The sequence below is a fragment of the Lissotriton vulgaris genome, chromosome 4_1, assembly GCF_964263255.1.
Source record: "Lissotriton vulgaris chromosome 4_1, aLisVul1.2, whole genome shotgun sequence".
In the NCBI taxonomy this organism is placed as follows: Eukaryota; Metazoa; Chordata; class Amphibia; order Caudata; family Salamandridae; genus Lissotriton; species Lissotriton vulgaris.
In genome coordinates this window covers 978,400,360-978,424,624 of record NC_141691.1, presented here as the reverse complement: position 1 = coordinate 978,424,624, position 24,265 = coordinate 978,400,360, and the positions used below count along the sequence as shown (strand labels likewise).

General features: G+C 46.4%; 1 protein-coding gene across 2 annotated transcripts in view; it reads left to right on the top strand.

Moving 5' to 3' along the window:
• ZNF407 (zinc finger protein 407) overlaps positions 1-24,265 on the top strand; it is a 1,778,346-nt gene that overhangs the window by 1,035,917 nt on the left and 718,164 nt on the right. The window lies entirely within an intron of this gene.

The window sequence follows — 24,265 nt, the reverse complement described above, 5'->3', positions numbered from 1 at the left end:
ACCTAAATATTTAAATGAGAAATGCTCTTTTGTCACAATTTTCCCATTCTGCTCAGTGGTTTGGCTGCTAAACGTTAAGTCCTCCTAACCTCTGCGTTCACAGTAGTGGCATATTAACAGTATTGTTCAAAATCGTGCCGAGCAGGACAACAGTAGATACGCGGATTACAGTGCAAGTAATTGCCAAACTGAATTAGAATGTATGATGCTTGGCCTCGTGCCTCCCTCTTTGCATAATGCCTAGCCAGTTCTCAGTACTCTCAGATGTTGATTCCCCCTCATTATTACAATTTCAGCAGATATATATGTATGTATATGTATGTATATATATATTCACTGAAAAAACCATAGGTTTTAGACCATATATAGTTAGGGATTAGCATTTACAAAACCTTATTTTACTCGCACAAAACCATTGAAAATCGCATATATTGTTAGTTGCACTAACTATATATCGCGCACCCGCAATCCACTGCTGATGATGTCACATATTACATCATTCATGACATGGTCAGGGACATCACTGATGACATCTCAAATGACATCACTGATGACATCACTGATGACAACATCCAGTGACTGTATGTTTCTGTAAAGTTAAAATATGTCTTACATATTGAAGAATGAGTGGATGTATAAGTGTCTGGATGAAGGATTTAGTAGGTGCATGACTGACTGTATGAGTGAGTGATTAAATGTGTCTCACTGAGTACATGGGTTAGTGACTAAACCGTCTTAATTTGTGCATCATTATGTCTGTTGTTCTGTAAACTGCTGCATGTGTTGATCAGTAGCTATATGAGTAACTATATGGGTTATTGATTGGTTGCCCAAGTATTTGTATGGGAGACTGAGTGTGTGTGTGTGGGTGGCTGGTAGGTGTATGACTCTGTGCATAGATGTGTGAGCAGTTGATTCACTAGATGTATGGGTTCAAAAGTGCATGTGGAAACAGCTGTATGGGCGGTTGTCTGTGTGCATGAGTGTATTGGTGAGTGAATGGATATCTCAGTGCTACATGTCAAAGTAAGTACATATGTAAAACACAGTACATGTGAGAGTTGACATATATAAATAACTGTGCATAAGAGCCAGTGAATGTGTGAGTGGCTGTATGGATCATTGTAAACTTGTATCAGGGATTGTATAAGAGAGTAAATATGTGTTAGAATATGTTTGAATAAGTAAGGTGTGTATAACTGTATAGTTGAGGAAATGGAGGTGTGATTGATTTTCTGCATGAGTGACTAGGTGTGTGAGTAACTCCATGGATGAGTGACAGTCTGTGAGTTTACACTGATTGTATCTAAGGTTATATTAGAATCTGAAGAGGTTCATCGTATTATCACATGAATGATATCATCAGTGATGTGATGAGTAATGGCAAATGAGATGTCATCAGTGATGTCATTTGAGATGTCTTCAGTGATGTCATCAGTGATGTCACTGACCATGTCATGAATGATGTAATATGTGACATCATCAGCAGTGGATTGCGGGTGCGCGATATATAGTTAGTGCAAATAACTATATATGCAAATTTCAATGGTTTTGTGCGAGTAAAATAAGGTTTTGCAAATGCTAATCCCTAACTATATATGGTCTAAAACCTATGGTTTTTTCAGTGAATTTTCAAGGTTTTGTAAATGCTAATTCCTAACTATATATGGTCTATAACCTATGGTTTTTTTCAGTGAATTTCAATGGTTTTTTAATAGCAAATATCAAAAGCTGTAAAATGTCAAGTACGTGGTAGGTAAAAACATTTTCGTATTTATGCACGCTGATGTGCTTTGAACGCTGCCCCCCCCCCCCCATCCTTGGCCACAACGTAGCCACGAGATGGTGGTGCTCTCATGTTGACGCCAGCTTCAGTCTGAAACATCCAGAAACACTGTAGACTACCAATTCGATAAGTTCCGGTGGAGCCCCAACGTGACCCGGTAGAGAAGAACTTGCCCTCCCCTCTTTGACTGATGGTTCTTGTTGCCTATCCCTTCTCTTGTCATTGAACAGAACTTTTTGGACTGCTGAAAGGGGTTGTGTTCTGACCGCTGGTTGGTGGAGACATTTTGACTATATTCTGGACCTGCGTTGTCGCGTAATGCGTCATATGACGCGCCGCGTTAGCGCACCCGGAAGTGCTCCGGTGCGCAAGGCGCAGCTTCCCGGAAACGATCCAGAGCGCGGCGCGCAGCGCGTAACGTAAGCATAACAGGTCATGTGACTTGTTAATAAAACTTTTCATTGGTTCATTTTACTTTTGTTATTCTAATGATGAAAGGCTTGGTCATATGACCTAAAAATAACGCTTTTCATTGCTTTCGAACATTTTTTTTCCCAAATGATGAAAAGCCCCACCTTTTTTTTTCCAACTCTGACTTGTAAAGCAAAGGACCCAGATGTATTTACAGTTTATCACTAACAATGTTCCAGGCTAATGTATTTTCCCGGGAAATTTACAACTGTCCTGAAAGTAAAATATTCCTTTTTCGAGAAAAAGGGCGTTTCTTCGTCCCATGAGGGAGCCGTTGAGCAAAAGAGGCTCGGCCTGCTGTCTTAGTCGCTGATAGGCATGAATATCAGATTCTTATCGATCACTTTATGTTGCAGGAGTAGAAAACACAACAGCCCTTGACCATTTATCTTTACTGCGTTCCTGCGTATTATACCTTTTAACCGTCATGTAATTGGACTGCTTTATTTCACTTGCCTTTTACTGATTCGAAAACAGTGGCTATTATTCAAAACTTTACCAATGTAGGTACTACTACCATGTTTTGTTTTAAAAACCTTTATTGTGAAAATGTCAGTATACAAATACGGGCCTATAACCACGTGGGCCGGCCACGGAGCAAACTGGAATCGTATATGATGAGGGGACATTTACACTGTAGAAGAACATAACAGGCGACCCATTAGGTTGCAAGAACTAAGGTGTCTAACATTTGCGGAATCGGTGAACGTACATTTTATAATTAAAGTACGACAGGGCCAGTTACAATAAAATTATCTAGATATACATTTGCGGGCAAGTACCATGGGTGACGTTAATTCGAACTTTCAATAGTACAGTAATCAATAACACATCAGAACTTAATATCAATAGGGATGTCCAAATGTTCAATCAATTCTCGTCCCCGCCTGCCATGTGCTTCAAAACTGCATACGTATCTCGTGATATCAAGGTTGGGCAACCAGTACACAACAAGGAGTTACGAGTCCCATTTATACCGGCGCCATTTTGGGCGAGGCCGGGCAGGTCCAGGATATAGTCAAAGTGTCTCCACCAACCAGCGGTCGGACCAGAACCCTATTCGGCAGTCCAAAAAGGTTCCGTTAAATGACAACAGAAGAAATAGGCAACAAGAACAATCAGTCAAAAGAGGGGACGCTTTCGTGAATGGGGCCCATGCCCTAGCAGGCAAGCGTTCGAGTTCCAAGGTGTCCCAGAGCCATTTTAGTGGACCAGGCCCAAATCCAAAGAGCTGGCCACCATTTTGAGAGTCCTGTTGCAGCCGGCTATCGCTGCACCACAAGAGTAGCCGCAATTCAGCTAGATGGCGGGTGAGTCACTGTACCGCAAAAGCGGGCGGAACTCAACTGGAAGGCGAGTGAAACGCTAAGAGGCGCCCCACTGCAGATGAGGTGCCTCCACCTGGGGAGGAGGGAGAGGCCCGTTTGCGCTGCCTCCCCCCCCCCCCCCCCCCCCCCCACCCCCGGGCACCCCACGCCGTCTTTCCGCGCAGCATTGTAGGATGGCCACACCAGTGAAACTTGCTGGACACCACCTCGGTGCCATCCGGATCTCGGCGCGTTCGAGTCACTGTACCGCAAGAGCGGGCGCAACTCAGCTGGATGGCGGGCAGATGCTGTACCCCAAGAGCGGGCGGAACTCAGCTGGTTGGAGGGTGAGGCACTGTGCCGCAAGAGCGGGCAGAACTCTACTGGAAGGCAAGTGAAACGCTAAGAGGCGCCCCACTGCAGATGAGGTGCCTTCACCTGGGGAGGCGGAAGAGGTCCGTTTACGCCGCCTCTCCCCCCCCCCCCCGGGCACCCCACGCCGTCATTTGGCGCAGCATTGTAGGATGGCCACACCAGTGAAACTTGCTGGACACCACCTCGGTGCCATCCGGATCTCGGCGCGTTGTGCTGCCTTCGGCGTACTGTAGCAGCAAAAGTAACCGCAACTCAGCTGGACACGCTGTCTTTCGGCGCAGCATTGTAGGATGGCCACACCAGTGCAGCAACTTACTGGACACCACCTCGGTGCCATCCGGATCTCGGCGCGTTGTGCTGCCTTCGGCCTATTCGCACATCGGTCCGCTACTGACACCGCCTCACAGGCCAACGGATTTTGTAGGCTTTTTATAGCCCAAAGCCGCATAACAGGTCATGTGACTTGTTTATAAAACTTTTCATTGGTTCATTTTACTTTTGGTTTCCTAATGATGAAATGCTTGATCATATGACCTAAAAATAACACTTTTCATTGGATTAAAACATTTTTTTTCCCCAAACGATGAAAGCCCCACCTTTTTTTTTCTCACTCGGCAATCCAAAAAGGTTCCGTTAGATGACAACAGAGGGGACAGGCAACAAGAACCATCACTCAAAAAAGGGGAGGGCAAGTTCTTCCCTACCGGGTCACGTTGGGGCTCCACCGGAACTCATCGAATTGATAGTCTACAGTGTTTCTGGATGTTTCAGACTGAAGCTGGCGTCAGCATGAGAGCACCACCATCTCGTAGCTCCGTCGTGGCCATTCCGCAAGCAATCATGGCAGGCGCTCCCCACCGGAAGCCTGCGAGAGTCGGGGGCCCCCAAGACTTTTATAGAATCTTCAAGGCTGAGGGGACGCTTTCGAGAATGCGGCCCAAGCCCTAGCAGACAAGCGTCCGAGTTCCAAGGTGTCCCAGGGCCATTTTAGTGGACCAGGCCCAAATCCGAAGAGCCGGCCGCCATTTTAAGAGTCCTGTGGCAGCCACCTATCGCTGCACCGCAAGAGTGGCCGCAATTCAACTAGATGGTGAGCGAGACGCTGTAGCCGCAAGAGCGGGCGGTAAACAGCTGAATGGCGGATGAGGCACAGTGCAGCAAAAGCGGGCGGAAAACCGCTGAATGGCAAGTGAAACGCTAAAGGGGCGCCCCACTACAGCAGACGAGCCTCCACCTGGGGAGGCCCGTTCACGCCGTCTCCCCCCCCCGGGGCGCCCCATGCCGTTTTTCGGAGCAGCATTGTAGGATGCCAAAACCAGTGCGGCAAGTAAAGGACATCACCTGGGTGCCGTCCAGATCTCAGCGCGTTGTGCTGCCTTCGGACTATTCGCACAGCAGACCGCTACTGACGAGGCACAGTGCAGCAAAAGCAGGCGGAAAAACGCTGAATGGCAAGTGAAACGCTAAAGGGGCGCCCCACTACAGCAGACGAGCCTCCACCTGGGGAGGCCCGTTCACGCCGCCCCCCCCCGCCGTTTTTCGGAGCAGCATTGTAGGATGCCAAAACCAGTGCAGCAAGTAAAGGACATCACCTAGGTGCCGTCCAGATCTCAGCGCGTTGTGCTGCCTTCGGACTATTCGCACAATAGACCGCTACTGACCATTGTTGCTTCTGTTTATAAAATTTTTTTTAAACGTGTTTACTGTTTTTGGTGCATTGTATATATTTATAAGTTATTAAAGTGTTATAATCCTACTACTTTGTTGGAGTGCTATATATTTTTAATGTGACACATAATTGTGAAGACTTTGATGTACAAAAAGGCATCCCTGGAATCTTCCGCTTCAGGCTCGGTCCCACACACCCTCACAGTGAGAATCCCCTCCCCAATCACAATACAGGATCGTTATCAGATAGTAGGAACGCGTGTGGTGTGACGGATCTCATCGGGTGGGGGCCTTGATCTACTGTAACTCCTTTGAAGAGGGGTGATTCTTTACAGTTGAGGCCATAAACTACATCCGCAGGGCTAGGTGATAGCCTGGGACCGGCCTGGACAATCAGACACAAAGGAAGAGGAATGTCAGAGGGTGCGGTAGTGAATAGGGTGAAAGGGAGGTGTCGGGCGGGCACAGGGTGTGATTCTCAGGGAAGAGCAGCGCAGATGGGGGGAGGTTTATGGCCCATGCATAAGACAGAGAGCGGGGGTGACCAGTTCGTGGGGGAGATGCTTGCGAGGGTGGGGAGCCATGCTGAGGATCGGCGGCGTGCAGAGAGTGGGTCTGGTCAAGGCATCTAAAATGGCTGCCGTGCACAACAAAAGTGTGGCATTGGAAAAAAAGCAAGATGGCGCAGACAATGTTTATCAATACGAATTAATTTATAACAATTATTTTTAACAATATATTTACTCGCAGTGTCAAAATGGCGGTCAACACTTCCTGATTTCCTTCGAATCGAACGTTAACAGACGTCACGCAGCAACAAAAAAAAAAAAACGCTCACGCGCAGCCGCTGGAAGACAAGTATCAACATATATGAGCATCCTCAGCCACCCTCAGAAAACATAGGGGGTCAGGATACGTCTCCCGTAACCCCTTATACCCATTTCTCACATTGTTTTTCCTCCATCTTGTAATTTAATTAAAACGAAACACAAAATGGCGAATTCCCGGTTCGCGAACCGGAAAGCGCTTCTACCGCAAAAAAACAATATTTTTTTATTTGCCCCACGGGAACCTTTAATAACCTCAACATCATTCCTAGGGGGTCAAGAAGGGTCTACCTTGCCCCCTTTCATTAAATTCCCCCTTCGTTTTTTTCTCCTCTTCTTGTCTCTCGATCCTACCGAGAGACAAGATGGCGGCCGCTCTGGACTGTTTAGAATGTTGACAGACACCGGAGAGCCAATCAGCTTCGCTTCGCAAAGTTCCGTTACGCGAAAAGTTCGCGAACCGGAGCGCTATCCGGGACGCTGTCACAGATATATCTGTTTTTTAAAACATTAATTTCTCAAAATCCACTGGAGCACATATATTGAGACCCAGCAAAGGCACATCGGGCTAACAGTCCCTACAATTTTGCCAAGTTTCGTGCAAATCCATTCAGCCGTTCGAGCTAAAAGTGAGGCCAAACGCCCTATGGAAAACTCAATGTTAAAAACGCGTTTTGGGACCCCCCCTTTTTTCTCGGCCCCCCCTTGACGAAACCCCCCCAAATTTTCAGGGGCTGCTCAGAAACAAAATGTGCCATTTTCCTGAAAATTTCAGCCGATTCCGTCCACAAAAAGCCAAAGTTATTAGACATAGAATTTTTAAAAGTCCCATAGAGAAAAAATCCTAACTATATATACCTACTGGCGACCGCCAGTAGGTAAAATATATATATATATATATATATATATATATATATATATATATATATATATATATATATATATATATATATATATATATATATATATATATATGTATATATATATATATATATATATATATATATATATATATATATATGTATTACATACTGGCGGTCGCCAGTAGGTGTTATAGTTAGGACCTAGTTTCCATAGGAAATCCGCAACATTCTATTGGGAATAACTTTGGCGCCGGTTGTTGAATCTTCGCAAATTTCTCAAAGAAGATGGCCCGCTCCGCTCCTTCCCTGAAAGTCTCGGGAAGATTGGTCAAGCGGGGGCCGAGAAAAAAGGGGGTCCCAAAACGTGTTTTCCCCCATGTTCATTTCCATAGGACGATTAGACACGGCTAAAGCCCGAACCGCTGAACGGAATTACACCAAATTTGGGGAAATGGTAGGGTCTGGTACGCATATCACGCTTTTGGTTAAATAGTGTAAATCCCTCCAGTAGTTACTGAGAAAATCAAAAAAATATATATATATATCTGGGCGGAGTCTAACCACACATCTCATCGTGAGATCTGATTGTCTGTCAGCACTTCATCCAAGAAGTGTTGGCAGCCATCTTGGGACCAATATACATGATAGCACATCATTAAAATGCATTGCAGTTAATAGAAGGTTTTAGGACTTTAGTTACATTATAAATCATTTGTTGTTGATACCATACTCATTTTATGAATTGTGGTGTATTCTAAGGTGATTTCATCATGTGAAAAAGCCTTCTGCTAGGATATCATGAATCATGTTTGAAAGAAAACTATTATCTCATGCTTTTCCCACAGTGGTTTGGAAGGGGATCTATAAGCTAAACTGAAAGCATATTTTCTGTAAATTCACATTATCTTTCTCAGTCAATGTCGAATGAAGTCTGACATTCTCAGTAAAACATGTACATCCAACAAGGACAGAGACTGTCAGTTGATTCCTTTGTGTTCTACTGCAGCTTCCCAGAGTGTTCTAAAGAACAACCAGAGCGCTAACAGTCCTACTTATTACAAAGGTATGGCACACCTGAAGCCATCTTGATTGGAATAAAGTGGTAACTCTTAAAACATTTAATTTAAAAAGTAACAAAACAAGGGGGTATATTTTGCCACCGAAAGTATGATTGCCCCAGTATTGGAACTTTCATAGATTCCCATGCTTTGTATCATTCCCCGTCGTCGGACTGGGAGTCTCGGTAATAAAAAATATCATAGTAGTAGGTACAAAAGAGAAAGGAAAGGCCTAGGCCTCATTCCCTTTTGTAACATATCAGCCTCTTTTTGTAAAAGAGACCAAACTCTAGGCGTCAGCCAATCCGAATAGCCTCACCCTTAGAACCTTCCTGAAGGAACCTCAGAGCCTCAGATTTTCTACCGCACGTTGTGCTAGGGAGTCTCCATTGAGCTCTGCTCTATTTCTACTCTTTCAAACTCATTTCAACAGTTATTTCTTCAGGATTTTCTTCAGATTTCTTCAGGAAACTCTTTCTTCATCAAGATGTCTGAGGTTGAGAAGAAGAAAGCCCTTTTCAAGCCCTGTTACACCTGTGGGAAGAAAAGGCTGTTTGTGGAGGACAAACACAAGGATTGCATCTACTGCCTGTATCCAGACCACAAGGCAGAGGACTGTAAGATTTGCCGCACTCTCTCCACCAAGACCTTGAGAGATCGTGCTGGAAGGCTTCTTACATGGTTGCAGAGGCAGAAGGAAAGGAAACATGGAGTTTCCAGTGATAAAGAGGAATCGGCTTCCTGTGCTTCCTCAAGAAGGTCAGTGAAAAGGGGTAGAGGTTCCCCATCTTCCTCTATTGGGCGCCCCTCAAAGGCTTCAAAGAAGACCCCCAGGGAGTCTGATGGCCGTGGTTCAGGAGGTTCCCCCCACCACAGTGGGTCGGGCAAGGCAGAACTGATTTTGCCTCCTAAGGGTGAGAAGACAGACCCAGCCTTCACAAGACCCTCATCACACTCTTCAGAGAGGAGTTCCAAGTCCTCTACGACGAAGACTTCGTCAACGGTAGCTCCGTCGACGACGAAAATGAAGCCCAAGATCCAAATGGTCCCGTCGACGGGCTCGTCGGCGGGAGCGTCGACGACGAAAGCTCCGTCGTCGTCGAAGAGCTCGACGACGGCAGCGTCAACGGGAAGTATGCCGACGACATCGTCGACGAAGATGAAGACGTCATCGACGAAGAAAACATCGTCGACGGCAGTGTCGACGACAGCAATGCCGACGTCGACGGCGGTGTCGACGACGTCGACGACGGTGTAGACGACGGTCATGTCGTCGACGAGTGCGTCGACGACGACAACAATTTCTACATCGACGGCGGGCACGTCGTCGGTGGCGTCGACGACAACATCTGCTATTCCTATCTCGTCGACGAGGATTTCTCCGGCGTCGACGGACCAACCAACAATACTGGCTGCGGAGAGAAGGGTAACAATTTCTCTCACAAGGATCACACCTGAAATGACATCCCCAAGGAGGGTGACCTCTTTACCTCCCACTATGTTGCTAGATCAGGGAGACGGTCAGGATGCTTTTGAGTATGCGAATAGCCCATCTCAGCTTCTCATCAAAAGTCAAGAGACGGACTCAGAGGAGGCGTATGAACAAGGTGGAGGTGACTACCCACAGACAGATCACTCAAGGGACTATGTACCACAGGACATGGTTTCAGTCCCGACGTCATTCCTGCATGACTTACACAAGATGCTGCAAGACTACAAGTCGAAAGCCGAGTGACCAGCTCCGAGAAGATCTACTCCGTCGACACCAGTACAAGACCACTCTTCGGTTGTCCCTCCTGTACACCCGGTACAGACTCCTCCTCAACCACAGCGGCCTGTGCCCCAAGCTGTGTCAGGAACAGCCGATGATCCGGATGGGGATCATGATAATGATACGGATGTGTCATCCGGTGATAATCAGGACTCAGATCAGGAAGGGGATGAATACAATGACTACATCATCCCGGATCAAGCTTCACCTCACCAAGACTTAGGTGATTCTCCTCCTGCTGACATCGGCAGCTTTCACCAACTGATGGAGCATGCAGCCGGCCGATTTAAATTGGTGTTGCCTGCTCAAACCACAGACTGTTTCTTGTACGATTTTAAAGAAACTCACCGCAAAACTACGAGGTCCATTCCGATTGTGGAACATCTATGGGAGGAAGGTTTGAAGACCATGAAAAACCCAGCGACGGTGGTCCCTGTGCTACCGCGCCTTGACAAAAAGTATAAAGCGCCAGAGGATGGACCGGCAGCGCTGACAGGTCATCCTAAGCCGGACTCTGTTATCTCACAGGCAGCGCAAAGGAAATCATGGAACCCTTCTGCTCCCTTGACAGCCCCTCCTGACAAGGATGGACGACGGCTGGATAACACAGGCAAGAGATTTTCATCCATTGCTAGCCTTCTGGTTCGCGCCGCCAATGCTTTGGCAATATTGGGACGATATGATCGCCAGTTATGGTGCGATATAGCTCCCTATTTGGAACAACTTCCACCAGAATCAGAAAACCTTGCAAGAAGGTGAAGCGGTCTCCATGGAGATAATAGACTGTGCCATGGACATTGCCACAACGTCCTTTAGGGCTTTGGCAGGTGCGGCAGTGTTGAGACGCCAAGGGTGGCTAAAGGCGACTTGGTTTAGGCCAGAAATCCAAAACAAGGTCCTTGATCTACCTTTTGACGGCGAGGCACTCTTCGGCAAATTGATCGACGATACGCTTCAGGAGATCAAAAAAGACACGGAGACAGCTAGGTCACTGGGAACACTCCAGTACCGCAAAACTCCTTTTAGAGGCGCAAGAGGCAGAGGAGGGACCTACAGAGGCGCATACCAACAACAGCGCTATTCTTCGACCAGCTCTGGATACCAGCCTAACCGCCAGTCATACCAACAGAGACAGGGTCAGTCCTCTGGTTACTCACGGCCTTACAACAAAGGCAAGCAAGCTGCCCGTGGACGGGACTCGTCCAAACGCCAATAGCGGCCTTCTGGCTCTGCCTACTGCTCCCTCCTCCAAGAGATCATCAGTTGGAGGCAGGGTGTCCAAATTCCTTCTGAATTGGTCCCAAATTACATCGGACCGTTGGGTGCTCAACATCATCAGACGAGGACATACTTTGGAGTTTACGGAAGTCCCTCCACCCAGGCCCCCGTCAGCCATCCCATCAAAACATCTACCTCTCCTACGGCTCGAAGTACAGCAAATGCTCCGCAAAGGAGCGATAGAGCCGGTCCCCTCCAATCAACAGGGCCACGGTTTCTATTCCAGGTTCTTCCTGGTGAGAAAAACGCAGGAGAAATGGCGCCCCATCCTGGACCTCGGGGAGCTAAATGCCTATCTCATCTCCTTGTCCTTCAGGATGGTATCCCTACAGGACGTTTTGAAGATGATCAACCCGGGGGATTTTATGGCCACACTCAATCTGGAGGATGCGTACTTCCATGTCCCGATTCACCCAGCGCACAGAAGGTTCCTACGCTTCACAGTAGCCAAGAGCCATTTTCAGTTCAGAGTTTTGCCGTTCGGCCTTCGCTCTGCTCCAAGGATTTTTACGAAGGTGCTGGCACCTGTAGCAGCCTTTCTGCGGAAAAACCACTTCCAGGTCTTCCCTTACCTGGACGATTGGTTACTAAAGGTCCCAACCAGAGCATTGGCGCAGGATGCGGTGCAGGCTTGCACCAATCTGTTTCAAAACCTAGGTCTCACCTTGAACGTGGAGAAATCCACGCTGCTGCCATCACGGACAGCGCGATGTTGGATTCGCAGCTCTCAAAGGCATTTCCTACTCGAGAGAGGATACAGAAACTGCAAAGATTAGCACGAGGCCTTCAAAGAAAAAAGTGTCTTTCTGTACGCAGCTACAAGTCGCTGCTGGGGGTGATGTCATCATGTATTCCCCTGATCCCGCACTGCAGACTCCGGATGCGCCCCCTCCAGGAGCAACTGGACCTCCAGTGGCAGCAAGTGCACGGATCGTTCGACGACAAAGTAATGGTCACTCGAGAGATGAAGGAGGCAGTGCTTTGGTGGTCGCATCAACAGAATTTATGCCAAGGTCTATCCTTCGCAAGCATACCATCACCTCACATACTGACGACGGATGCGTCATTGGAGGGATGGGGAGCAGTGATGCAGGACCTGCAGGTCAGCGGCCATTGGTCTCCAAGCGACCAAAAGCTACACATCAACCTGTTGGAGCTGAGAGCGATCAGGCTAGCCCTTCAAGCCTTTCTTCCGAGTCTCCAGGGTTCACAAGTGCTAGTCCAGACGGACAACACCACGGCTATGCATTACGTGAACAAGGAAGGAGGAACGAGGTCACTCCTCTTGTCGCGAGAGGCTCAACAGATTCTGGAATGGACAATTCTTCACGGCATTTCTCTAAAGGCGGAGCACTTACCAGGAGTGCTAAACGAGGGCGCCGACAGGCTGAGCAGGCTCACCTCAGTCAGTCACGAGTGGGAGCTGAAACAACAGGTTCTAGATCGGCTTTTTCAAACATGGGGCACGCCGGAAGTGGACCTTTTTGCGACGCCAACCAACAGAAAATGCCGAGCCTACGCCAGCAGGTTCCACCATCAAGGCTCATTGGGCAATGCCCTATCAATAGCCTGGACGGGAAGGTTTCTCTATGCGTTCCCACCGATTCCCCTGCTTCCTCGTCTCATCAGGAAAATGAGGACGGAACCATGCAAGCTAATCCTTATAGCCCCGGCATGGCCAAGACAATTCTGGTACACCGAGCTCCATCTGCTATCGCTAGTACCTCCGATAACGCTGGAGGATGTTCCGGATCTCCTGACAATGTCCGAAGGACAAGTTTGGCATCCAGACCCAAGATCGTTGCACCCGACTGCATGGCTCCTGACCAGCGAGAATACATGAATGTTCCTCTTTCCAAAGAGATAAAAGACATCCTCTCTCAGGCAAGGGCGCCGTCCACAAACAAAACATACAGACTGAAGTGGAAAAGGTTCTGTATTTGGTGTAAAAAAGAAAAGATTGATCCTTTCACGTCAAAACCTCATCAGCTTCTACCTTACCTGCTCTCGCTAGCTAAGTCTAATCTGTCCCATTCTACTATCAAGGTTCATTTAGCAGCGATTTCGAGATTCAGAAGATCTGATTCTGGTCCTTCGTTATGGTCTACAAGAATTGTCAAACAATTCCTCAAAGGCCTGTTCAGGGTCTATCCGCCAGTGCGATCTCCTCCACCAACATGACATCTAAACTTAGTCCTGGCTCAACTAATGAAGGGACCTTTTGAGCCGATTCACCGCTCAGACCTAAAATACTTATCATGGAAGCTAGCTTTACTCTTAGCCCTCACATCAGCGAGGCGAGTGGGGGAGATGCAGGCCTTAACTATCCAAGAACCGTTTTTGCAGTTCAAAAAGAACACTACCATCTTGCGGACAAACCCACGGTTCATTCCCAAGGTCCCCACTGACTTTCACCTAAATGAGCCTGTGATCCTAAAGACATTTTTTCCGAACCCAGTCACTCCAGCAGAAAAGACATTGCACACTCTGGATTTGCAACGCTGTCTAAAATTCTACATAGACCGAACCAAAGACTTTAGAAAATCTTCGCAATTGTTCATTGCCTTCAGCGGTCCAAACAAAGGTCTCCCTCTGTCCAAGCAGGGGATCTCAAGATGGATTTCGAGTGCCATTCTGCATTGCCACAAGATAGCAGGAAAACCTCTAGTGGGCAGGATCCGTGCTCACTCGACGAGATCAGTGGCTTCTTCTACGGCCCTCTTTGTGGGGGTGCATATCAAAGACATCTGCAGGGCTGCTACCTGGAGCAGCGTGCACACGTTTACTAAGCATTATTGCTTAGAGTCATTACAGCAGGATGACGCGGCTGTGGGCCAGGCTGTCCTGAGAAACCTCTTCAAGTGATGGGTGAGCTTTCCTTACAATCCCACCTTCCATGGGTAACACATTTTGTAGTTTCTTGCTAATGTTATGATATACTTCTTTACAAAATGTGTTTATGGTGTTTACTGCTTGCTATTCTGATACAAAGCATGGGAATCTATGAAAGTTCCAATACTGGGGCAAGAAAACAAGTTACTTACCTGTAACTTTGGTTCCCCAGTATTGGTAACTTTCATAGATTCCCATGCGCCCACCCACCTCCCCGGGGAAAGCTCAGCCTTCAGCAACTATGGTGTCTAGCACACTACGGCTACGAAAATCTGAGGCTCTGAGGTTCCTTCAGGAAGGTTCTACGGGTGAGGCTATTCTGATTGGCTGACGCCTAGAGTTTGGTCTCTTTTACAAAAAGAGGCTGATATGTTACAAAAGGGAATGAGGCCTAGGCCTTTCCTTTCTCTTTTGTACCTACTACTATGATATTTTTTATTACCGAGACTCCCAGTCCGACGACGGGGAATGATACAAAGCATGGGAATCTATGAAAGTTACCAATACTGGGGAACCAAAGTTACAGGTAAGTAACTTGTTTTCTTAGTGCTGCACAAAGAAAAATTAGGGCACATTTTGAGTGACTTCTCAAATCCTCTTCTATTTCATTAAAAAATTCTGACATGCAGTCTCCCAAGATGGCCACCAGAGACAAAAGAGCCCAAATGTAGCCCAAATATCACCCAGATGTAGCCCAAGCATAGCCCAATGACAGAATGTCCCAGAGTGTTCTAAAGAACAACTAGAGCACTAACAGTCTTACTTATGACAAAAGTATGGCACACAAGAAGCCATCTTGATTGGAATTAAGTGGTAAGTCTGAAAACATTTAATTTAAAAAGGAACAAAATGAGGGGGTTCATTTTGCCATAGAAAGTATGATTAGTGCTTCAGAAAGAAAAATTAGGGCACATTTTGAGTTACTTCTCAAATCCTCTTCTATTTCATTAAACAATTCTGACATGCAGACTGAAACATGCACTTTCAATACCAGCAGCAGACTTCCCTGGTGAGCAGTAGCTTTACTACAGTGATATAATAAGCAACTAGAGTGCTAACATTCTGCATTTATGGCAAATGTGTGTCACAGCTGAATGCCTTCTTGATGGAATCAAAGTAGAAAACTGAAAGTATTTCCTACTGAGGAGACTGTAGTAAATGAGGAAATTAGGAAACTTCATAACAAATAAGTCTCCCAAGATGGCCACCAGAGACAAAAGAGCCCAAATGTAGCACAAATATCCCCCAGATGTAGCCCAAGTATAGCCCAATGACAGAATGTCCCATAGTGTTCTAAAGAACAACTAGAGCGCTAACAGTCTTACTTATGACAAAAGTATGGCACACCTGAAGTCATCTTGATTGGAATAAAGTGGTAACACTTAAAACACTTAATTTGCAAAGGAACAAAATGAGGGGGTTCATTTTGCCATAGAAATTATGATTAGTGCTGAAGAAAGAAAAATTAGGGCACATTTTGACTTCTCCAATCCTCTTCTATTTCATTAAAAAAATTCTGACATGCAAACTGAAACATGCACTTTGAATACCAGCAGCAGACTTCCCTGGTGAGCAGTAGCTTTATTACAGTGATCTAATGAGCAACTAGAATGCTAACATTCAGAATGTATGGCAAATGTGTGACACATCTGAATGCCTTCTTGATGGAACCAAAGTAAACAAGCATTGAAAATGCAATAGATCTCGCCCTCGTTTAAATTAAAGCCATTCTGTTTGTAATGAGGTGGCTTTTTAGCTTTGCCTTTTTATTAGTGTTTTTCAAACTTTCATATAAATAACATGCATATGTATGCATATATGTATATGTATGCATGCATTTATATTTGTATTTATATAGATATGCAGATTATAAATGTTTATATATGTATGTATATATATATATTCACTTAAAAAACCATAGGTTTCAGGCCTTATATAGTTAGGATTTAGCATTTAAAAAACCATTGAAATTGCTCCTATATAATTAGTTGTACTAACTATATTTCCCGCACCCGCAATCCACTGCTGATGATGTCACATATTACATCATTCATGACATGGTCAGTGACATCACTGATGACATCACTGATGACATCGCAAATGACATCACTGATGACATCTCATTTGACATCTCATTTGACATCACTGATGACATCATCCAGTGACTGTGTTTCTGTAAAGTTTAAATATGTTTTACATATTGAAGAATGAGTGGATGTATAAGTGTCTGGATGAAGGATTTAGTAGGTGTGTGACTGACTGTATGAGTGAGTGATTAAATGTGTCTTACTAAATGCATGGGTTAGTGACTAAACTGTCTGAATGTGTGCATCAGTATGTCTGTTGTTGTGTAAGCTGCTGCATGTGTTGATCAGTAGCTATATGAGTGGCTATATGGGTTATTGATTGGTTGCCCAAGTATTTGAATGGGAGGCTGAGTGTGTGTGTGGGTGACTGGGAGGTGTGTGACTCTGTGCATAGATGTGTGAGCAGTTGATTCACTAGGTGTATGAGTTCAAGAGTGCATGTGGAAACCGCTATATGGGCGGTTGACTGGTCATGGGTGTGTTGGTGAGTGAATGGATATCTCAGTGCTACATGTGCAAGTAAGTACATATGTAAAACACAGTGCATGTGAGAGTTGGCATATATAAATGACTATACATGAGAGCCAGTGAATGTGAGAGTGGCTATATGGATCATTGTGTACTTTTATCAGTGATTGTATAAGAGAGTAAGTATGTGTTAATATATGTTTGAATAAGTAAGGTGTTGTGTGTATAGTTGAGGAAATGGAAGTGTGATTGATTCTTTGCATGACTGACTAGGTGTGTGAGTAACTCCATGGATGAGTGGCAGTGTGTGAGGGTCTGTATAGGGGTATGAGTGCATATGATAGTGTTGTATTGATGAGTGACTGTATGTATGAGTGATTCTATGGATGAATGAGTGAATGTGTGTGTAGACCTAGGAATCAGTGAGTGCGTATGTAGTAACTGGTATTGGTGTGTCAATGGTTTCAAGAATGGTAGTTTGTATTTAACACTGGGTGTATCAAAGGTTATATTAGAGTGTGAGGAGGTCCATCGTATTATCACATGAATGATATAATCAGTGATGTGATCAGTGATGTCAAATGAGATGTCATCAGTGATGTCATTTGAGATGTCATCAGTGATGTCATCAGTGATGTCACTGACATGTCATGAATTATGTAATATGTGACAGCAGCAGTGGATTGCGGGTGTGCGAAATATAGTTAGTACAACTAACTATATAGGAGCAATTTCAATGGTTTTTTAAATGCTAAATCCTAACTATATAAGGCTTGAAACCTATGGTTTTTTTAAGTGAATTTGCAAGGTTTTTAAAATGCGAATTCCTAACTATATAAGGCCTGAAACCTATGGTTTTTTAAGTGAATTTGCAAGGTTTTTTAAATGCTAATTCCTAACTATATAAATCCTGAAACCTATGGTTTTTTAAGTGAATTTTTAATTGAATTTGCAAGGTTTTTTAAATGCTAATTCCTAACTATATAAGGCAAAACCTATGGTTTTTTCAGTGTTTTTGCAAGGTTTTTTAAATGCTAATTCCTAACTATATCAGGCGTGAAACCTATATTTTTTTCAATAAATTTCAAAGGTTTTGTAAATGCTAATTCTATTAGCGGATAACGTTTATATATGTTATTATCCTTCTGGGACCACCTGAGCAGCCATCTTGTTTCTCAGGAGAAGTGAGGCACAAGAGAGCACAAAACAAGAGTGGAAAACACGAAAAGGGGGCAGGGTTGAGACCCCCTGACACCCTAGCCCTTCTCAGGGGGTCCCAGAAGGACCACCAAGTGCAAAAAATGTTTTTAAATCGCGGGGTATGCGCACTGTATGCGTACCCTACGCGTACGGTGCGCGTACCCCGTGATTTTTTTTTCTTCTGCCCTTGGGGGTCCTTTTGGGACCCCCTGAGAAGGGCTAGAGGGTTGGGGGGTCTCTACCCTGCCCCCTTTTCGTGTTTTCCACTCTTGTTTTGGGCTCTCTTGTGCCTTCGTTCTCCTGAATAACAAGATGGTGGCCAACACTTCCTGGTTTGGTCAGGTTGGAATGTTGACAGTCGACTGCCAGCCAATCAAACTCGCTCGCGCACGGTACGCGTACGGTGCGCGTACGGTGAGTGCATATAGATATATAATTTGATCAAATTCAGTTTTCTCAACAACTACTGGAGGGATTTTCACCAAATATAGAAAAGGCACTACTGCATACCTGTCCCTACCATTTTGCCAAGTTTGGTGTAATTCCATTCAGCCGTTCGGGCTGTAGCCATGTCTAAAGGTCCCTATGGAAATTAACATGTGGAAAACACGTTTTGGGACCCCCTTTCGGCCCCGCTTGACGAATCCCCCCGAAACTTTCAGGGAAAGAGCGGAGCGGAGCTGGCCAAAATTCTGGAATATTACACACAGATTCCTCAATCGGCGCCAAAGTTATTCCCAATAGAATGTTGAGCGCATATAGATATATAATTTGCTCAAATTCATTTTCTCAACAACTACTCAAGGGATTTTCACCAAATATAGAAAAGGCACTACTGCATACCTGTCCCTACCATTTTCCCAAGTTTGGGGTAATTCCGTTCAGCCGTTCTGGCTGTAGCCGTGTCTAAAGGTCCCATAGAAAATGCCATTTGAAAATTTTCAAATTCAATTTTCTCAAGAACTATAGGAGGGATTTACACCAAACATACAAAAGGCACTGCTGCATACCAGTCCCTACCATTTTGCCAAATCTGGTATAATTCCGTTCAGCCGTTCGAGCTGTAGCCTTGTCAGAATGTCCCTATGGAAATTAACATGGGGAAAACACGTTTTGGGACCCCTCCTTTTTTCTCGGCCCCTGCTTGACGAATCCCCCCGAAACTTTCAGGGAAGGAGCGGAGCGCAGCGAGGCAAATTTAAGGAAAATTACAGGCAGATCCCTCAATCGGCGCCAAAGTTATTCCCAATAGAATGTTCAGAATTTCCTATGGTAACTAGGTCCTAACTATATATACCTACTGGCGACCGCCAGTAGGTAATACACATGCATATATAAATGAAACGCGTTATCTCTTGACTTTTGTGCCAGCCGAATAAAGAACTTTTCGGATGAACTGCGGGCTTGTCTGAATTCATTGGATTGGATTCTGTTTTTGCATATATATATATATATATGTGTATATGTGTGCGTGTAGAGAGAGGTAGAGGTAGCGGTAGAGAGGTAGAGAGAAGTAGAGAGAGGTAGAGAGGTAGAGAGTGAGTAGTAGAGAGTAGCAGAGAGGGAGTAGTAGAGTGAATAGTAGAGTGAGTAGTAGAGAGTAGTAGAGTGAGTAGTAGAGAGCAGTAGAGAGTGAGTAGTCGAGAGTAGTAGAGAGTGAGTGGTAACGAGTAATAGAGAATAGTAGAGAGTGAGTAGTAGAGAGTGAGTAGCAGAGAGAATAGTACAGAGTAGTAGAGAGTGAGTAGTAGAGAGTACTAGAGAGTGAGTACTAGAGAGTGAGTACTAGAGAGTGAGTAGTAGAGAGTGAGTAGTAGAGAGAGAGTAGTAGAGAGTAGTAGAGAGTGAGAAGTAGAGAGTGAGAAGTAGAGAGTAGTAGATAGTGAGTAGTAGATAGTGAGTAGTAGGGAGTGAGTAGTAGAGAGAGAGTAGTAGAGTAGTAGAGAATGAGTAGTAGAGAGTGAGTATTAGAGAGTAGTGGAGTAGTGGAGAGCGAGTAGTGGAGAATATTCCAAAGTTTGGCACAGCACCACTTGCACAACAAGTCCAATCAAATCATATCACTTAGAGTTCTTATTGAAGCGCTGAATCTTGGTGTATATTCAAATGCTTTTATTTTCCTTAAGTTTATGTACCACAGCCAGCCGGCGCGTTTCGTTCTGTACAACATACCTTCTTCAGGGCGTTCTTATTTCCTTCAAGTTATGTCGGCATCCTGTTGTCATATAACTAGATATTTCTTCCTAATGTTAGAAGAGTCGTAAGTACATTCTTATTCAAAGTGGCTAGGTATCAATTTTACCCGCACAATTCAGGCAGACTTGATTATAGCATCCTCAAAGTCAGTCTTTCAAAAATTCCAAAGTATAGGACATGATAATCCAACTCCAAATGTTTGAGATGTCATCAGTGATGTCACTGACCATGTCATGAATGATGTAATATGTGACATCATCAGCAGTGGATTGCAGGCGCGCGAGGTATAGTGAGTACAACTAACTATAACAGGGGAATTTCAATGGTTTTGTATGAGTAAAATGTCCAGATCGAGAGTGTCGTTGGTGTTGAGAGTGCTCTAACAGGAGCTGCCTTCCACCTAAACTTGGGAACTACCCAGAGTTCTCTCCTTCTTTTTTGCATAATTTATGTGTCACTCTATGCCTGCAAGGGTATTGTTTTGACTTATACTTGGTGCTCCCTTGTGTCCCGACAAAGCTAAACCTGACAGCGAAACACGTGTCGGGGGTTGCTTTTGTTCATTTCAGGTTGGCTTGGATGGTATTTTACCAATCCAAAGCTGTAATATTGTGCCTGGAGCGGTAAATGGCTTTTGTCATTTTACAGCTCGGCGTGGATAGCACTTTGCTAATCCAATGCTTAAAAACTTTGATAGAAAAGCATACATTTGAGGTGAGCAAATTTAGAGTGTCGCTGGTGTTGAGGGTGTTCTATACAGGAGCTGCCTTCCACCTAAACTTGGGAACTACCCAGAGTTCTCTCCTTCTTTTTTGTGTGTGTATATATATATATATATATATATATATATATATCGGAGCACACACGGGGGTCTTCAAAACGATTTATTTTGCAAATGCATTTCAGTCATTACCTTCTTCAGTGCTATAAATAATTTGTAAAATGTGCACAGCAGTTCAGACTCTCCAAAATATATACCCATTGGTGGGGCTGTAGCCAATAGGAAAGCGACAAACTTTTCCAGCGTCGACATACATAATTAATGTGCAGGGCCTCAATGTCCCATAATTCACCATCAGTCATAGATGTATCACATTATTCCAATTGGCAGCCATTATTATTCCTTTTCCATCTGTGCATGTCACCCTCCCCAGCCGCTGATAGTTATAGGCACAGAACCTGTCGACGCCTCTCATGGTCGCGACATCTCAGACCTGATGGTCAGCGTCCACTCACAACCACAGGAACTGACAGCAGCGGATCAAGCACGCCAACAGTACTCCACAACACCACTTCACCAGGCAGCCGAACACAGCGGCGGGTGCATCCGTAGACGACCGGTGAGTTCGTCTTGTTCCACAACAACTCCAAAACTCGGAGCACACATGGGGGTCTTCAAAACGATTTATTTTGCAAATGCATTTCGGTCATTACCTTCTTCAGTGCAATAGATCATTTGTAAAATGTGCACAGTTAATACTCTTCAAAATATACGCCCATTGGTGGTGCTGTAGCCAATAGGAAAGCGACAAACTTTTCCCGCGTCAACATACATAATTAATGTGCAGGGCCTCAAAGTAGCCCACCAGGAACCTCCAGTATGCGTCAGGGGGCTGCGTTGCAGAGAGGTGTAAAAAGGGGCGTGGCCTCTTTACACGTCTCTGCAAGGCAGCCCCCTGGCGCATACTGGAGGTTCCTGGTGGGCTACTTGGCCCCCAGGGACCCCCAGTATTCAAGGGGAATTATTTCCCCCTCTGTAAACACGCCAGGGGCACGTTTGCAGAGTGGTGCCTTTATGTTTTTTTGGGGGGATCGGCAAGGTACGTGTACCTTATGTGTATCCCGGGAATTCTATTTAAAAAACATTTTTTGGGGGGCTTGGGGGTCCTTGTGGGACCCCCTGAGCAGGCCTAGGGGGACAGTAACCTCCAATATGCGCGAGGGGGCAGCCTTGCAGAGACGTGTAGAGAGGACACGCCCCTTTTTACACCTCTCTGCAGCGCAGCCCCCTGGCGCATACTGCAGGTTCCTGGTGGGCTAGTTGGCCCCCGGGGACCCCCAGTATTCAAGGGGAATTAGTTCCCCTCTGCAAAGGCGCCAGGGGGCGCGTTTGCAGAGTGGTGCAGTCCTCACCTCAAGCCCCGCCCCCTCCCTGCACCACTGTTCAAACGCGCCCCCTGGCCCATTTCCAGAGGGTGAAGTATTTCCTCTTGAATACTGGCGGTCCCTGGGGTGCAACTAGCCCACCAGGTACCTCCAGTAAGCGCCACAGAGCTACTTGCAGAGTGTTGTGAAAAGGGGCGTGGCCTCATTACTCCTCTCTCCCTGGCGCATACTGGATGTTCCTGGTGGGCTAGTTGGCCCCCAGGGACCCCCAATATGCAAGGGGATTTAGTTCCCCCTCTGCAAACGCGCCAGGGGGCAGCGTTGCAGAGAGGTGTAAAAAGGGGCAGGGCCTCATTACACCTCTCTGCAACACAGCCCCCTGGCGCATATTGGAGGTTCCTGCCGAGCTAGTTGGCCCCCAGGGATCACCAGTATGCAAGGGGACTTAATTCCCCTTCTGCAAACGCCCCAGGGGGCTGCCTTGCAGAGAGGTGTAAAAAGGGGCGGGCCTCATTACACCTCTCTGCAACACAGCCCCCTGGCGCATACTGGAGGTTCCTGGTGGGCTAGTTGGCCCCCAGGTACCCCCCAGTATGCAAGGGGAATTAGTTCCCCCTCTGCAAACATGCCAGGGGGCTGCTTCCAGAGAGGTGTAAAAAGGGACGTGGCCTCATTGCACCTCTCTGCAATGCAGCCCCCTGGCGCATACTGGAGGTTCCTGGTGGGCTAGTTGGCCCCCAGGGACCCCCAGTATGCAAGGGGAATTAGTTCCCCCTCTGCAAACGTGCCAGGGGGCTGCGTTGCAGAGAGGTGTAATGAGGTCACTCCCCTTTTTACACCTCTCTGCAACGCAGCCCCCTGACATACTGGAGGTTCCTGGTGGGCTAGTTGGCCCCCAGTGACCCCCAGTATGCAAGGGGAATTAGTTCCCCCTCTGTAAACGCGCCAGGGGGCTGCGTTGCAGAGAGGTGTAAAAAGGGGCATAGCCTCATTATATCTCTGTGCAACGTAGCCCCCTGGCCTGGCGCATACTGGAGGTTCCTGGTGGGCTAGTTGGTCCCCAGGGATCCCCAGTATACAAGGGGAATTAGTTCCCCCTCTGCAAAAGCGCCAGGGGGCTGCGTTGCAGAGAGGTGTAATGAGGTCACGCCCCTTTTTACACCTCTCTGCAACGCAGCCCCCTGGCACATACTGGAGGCTCCTGGTGGGCTAGTTGGCCCCCAGGGACACCCAGTATGCAAGAAGAATTAGTACTCCCTCTGTAAATGCGCCAGGGGGGTGCGTTGCAGAGAGGTGTAAAAAGGGGCATAGCCTCATTACACATCTCTGCAACGTAGCCCCCTGGTGCATACTGGAGGTTCCTGGTGGGCTAGTTGGCCCCCAGGGACCCCCAGTATGCAAGGGGAATTAGTTCCCCCTCTGCAAACGTGCCAGGGGGCTGCGTTGCAGAGAGGTGTAATGAGGCCACGACCCTTTTTACACCTCTCTGCAACGCAGCCCCCTGGCGCATACTGGAGGTTCCTGGTGGGCTAGTTGGCCCCCAGGGATCCCCAGTATTCAAGGGGACTTAATCCCCCAACTTAGAACGTGCTACGGGGCGCGTTTGCACAGTGGTGGAGGTAGGGGGCGGGGCTTGAGGTGATATGTGTGCAAACATGCCATGTGGCGCGTTTTAAGTTAGGGAATTAATTCCTCTTCAATCCAGAGGTCCCCTAGGGGCCAACTATTCCAACAGGTACCAGTAAGGGCCACGGAGCTGCGTTGCAGAGTGTTGTAAAAAGGGGGCGTGCCCTCTGAACACCTCTCTGCAACGCAGCTCCCTGGCGCATACTGGAGGTACCTGGTGGGCTAGTTGCCTCACAGGGGACCTCAAGATTGAAGATTAATTAATTCTCCAATCCAATCTAAAAAG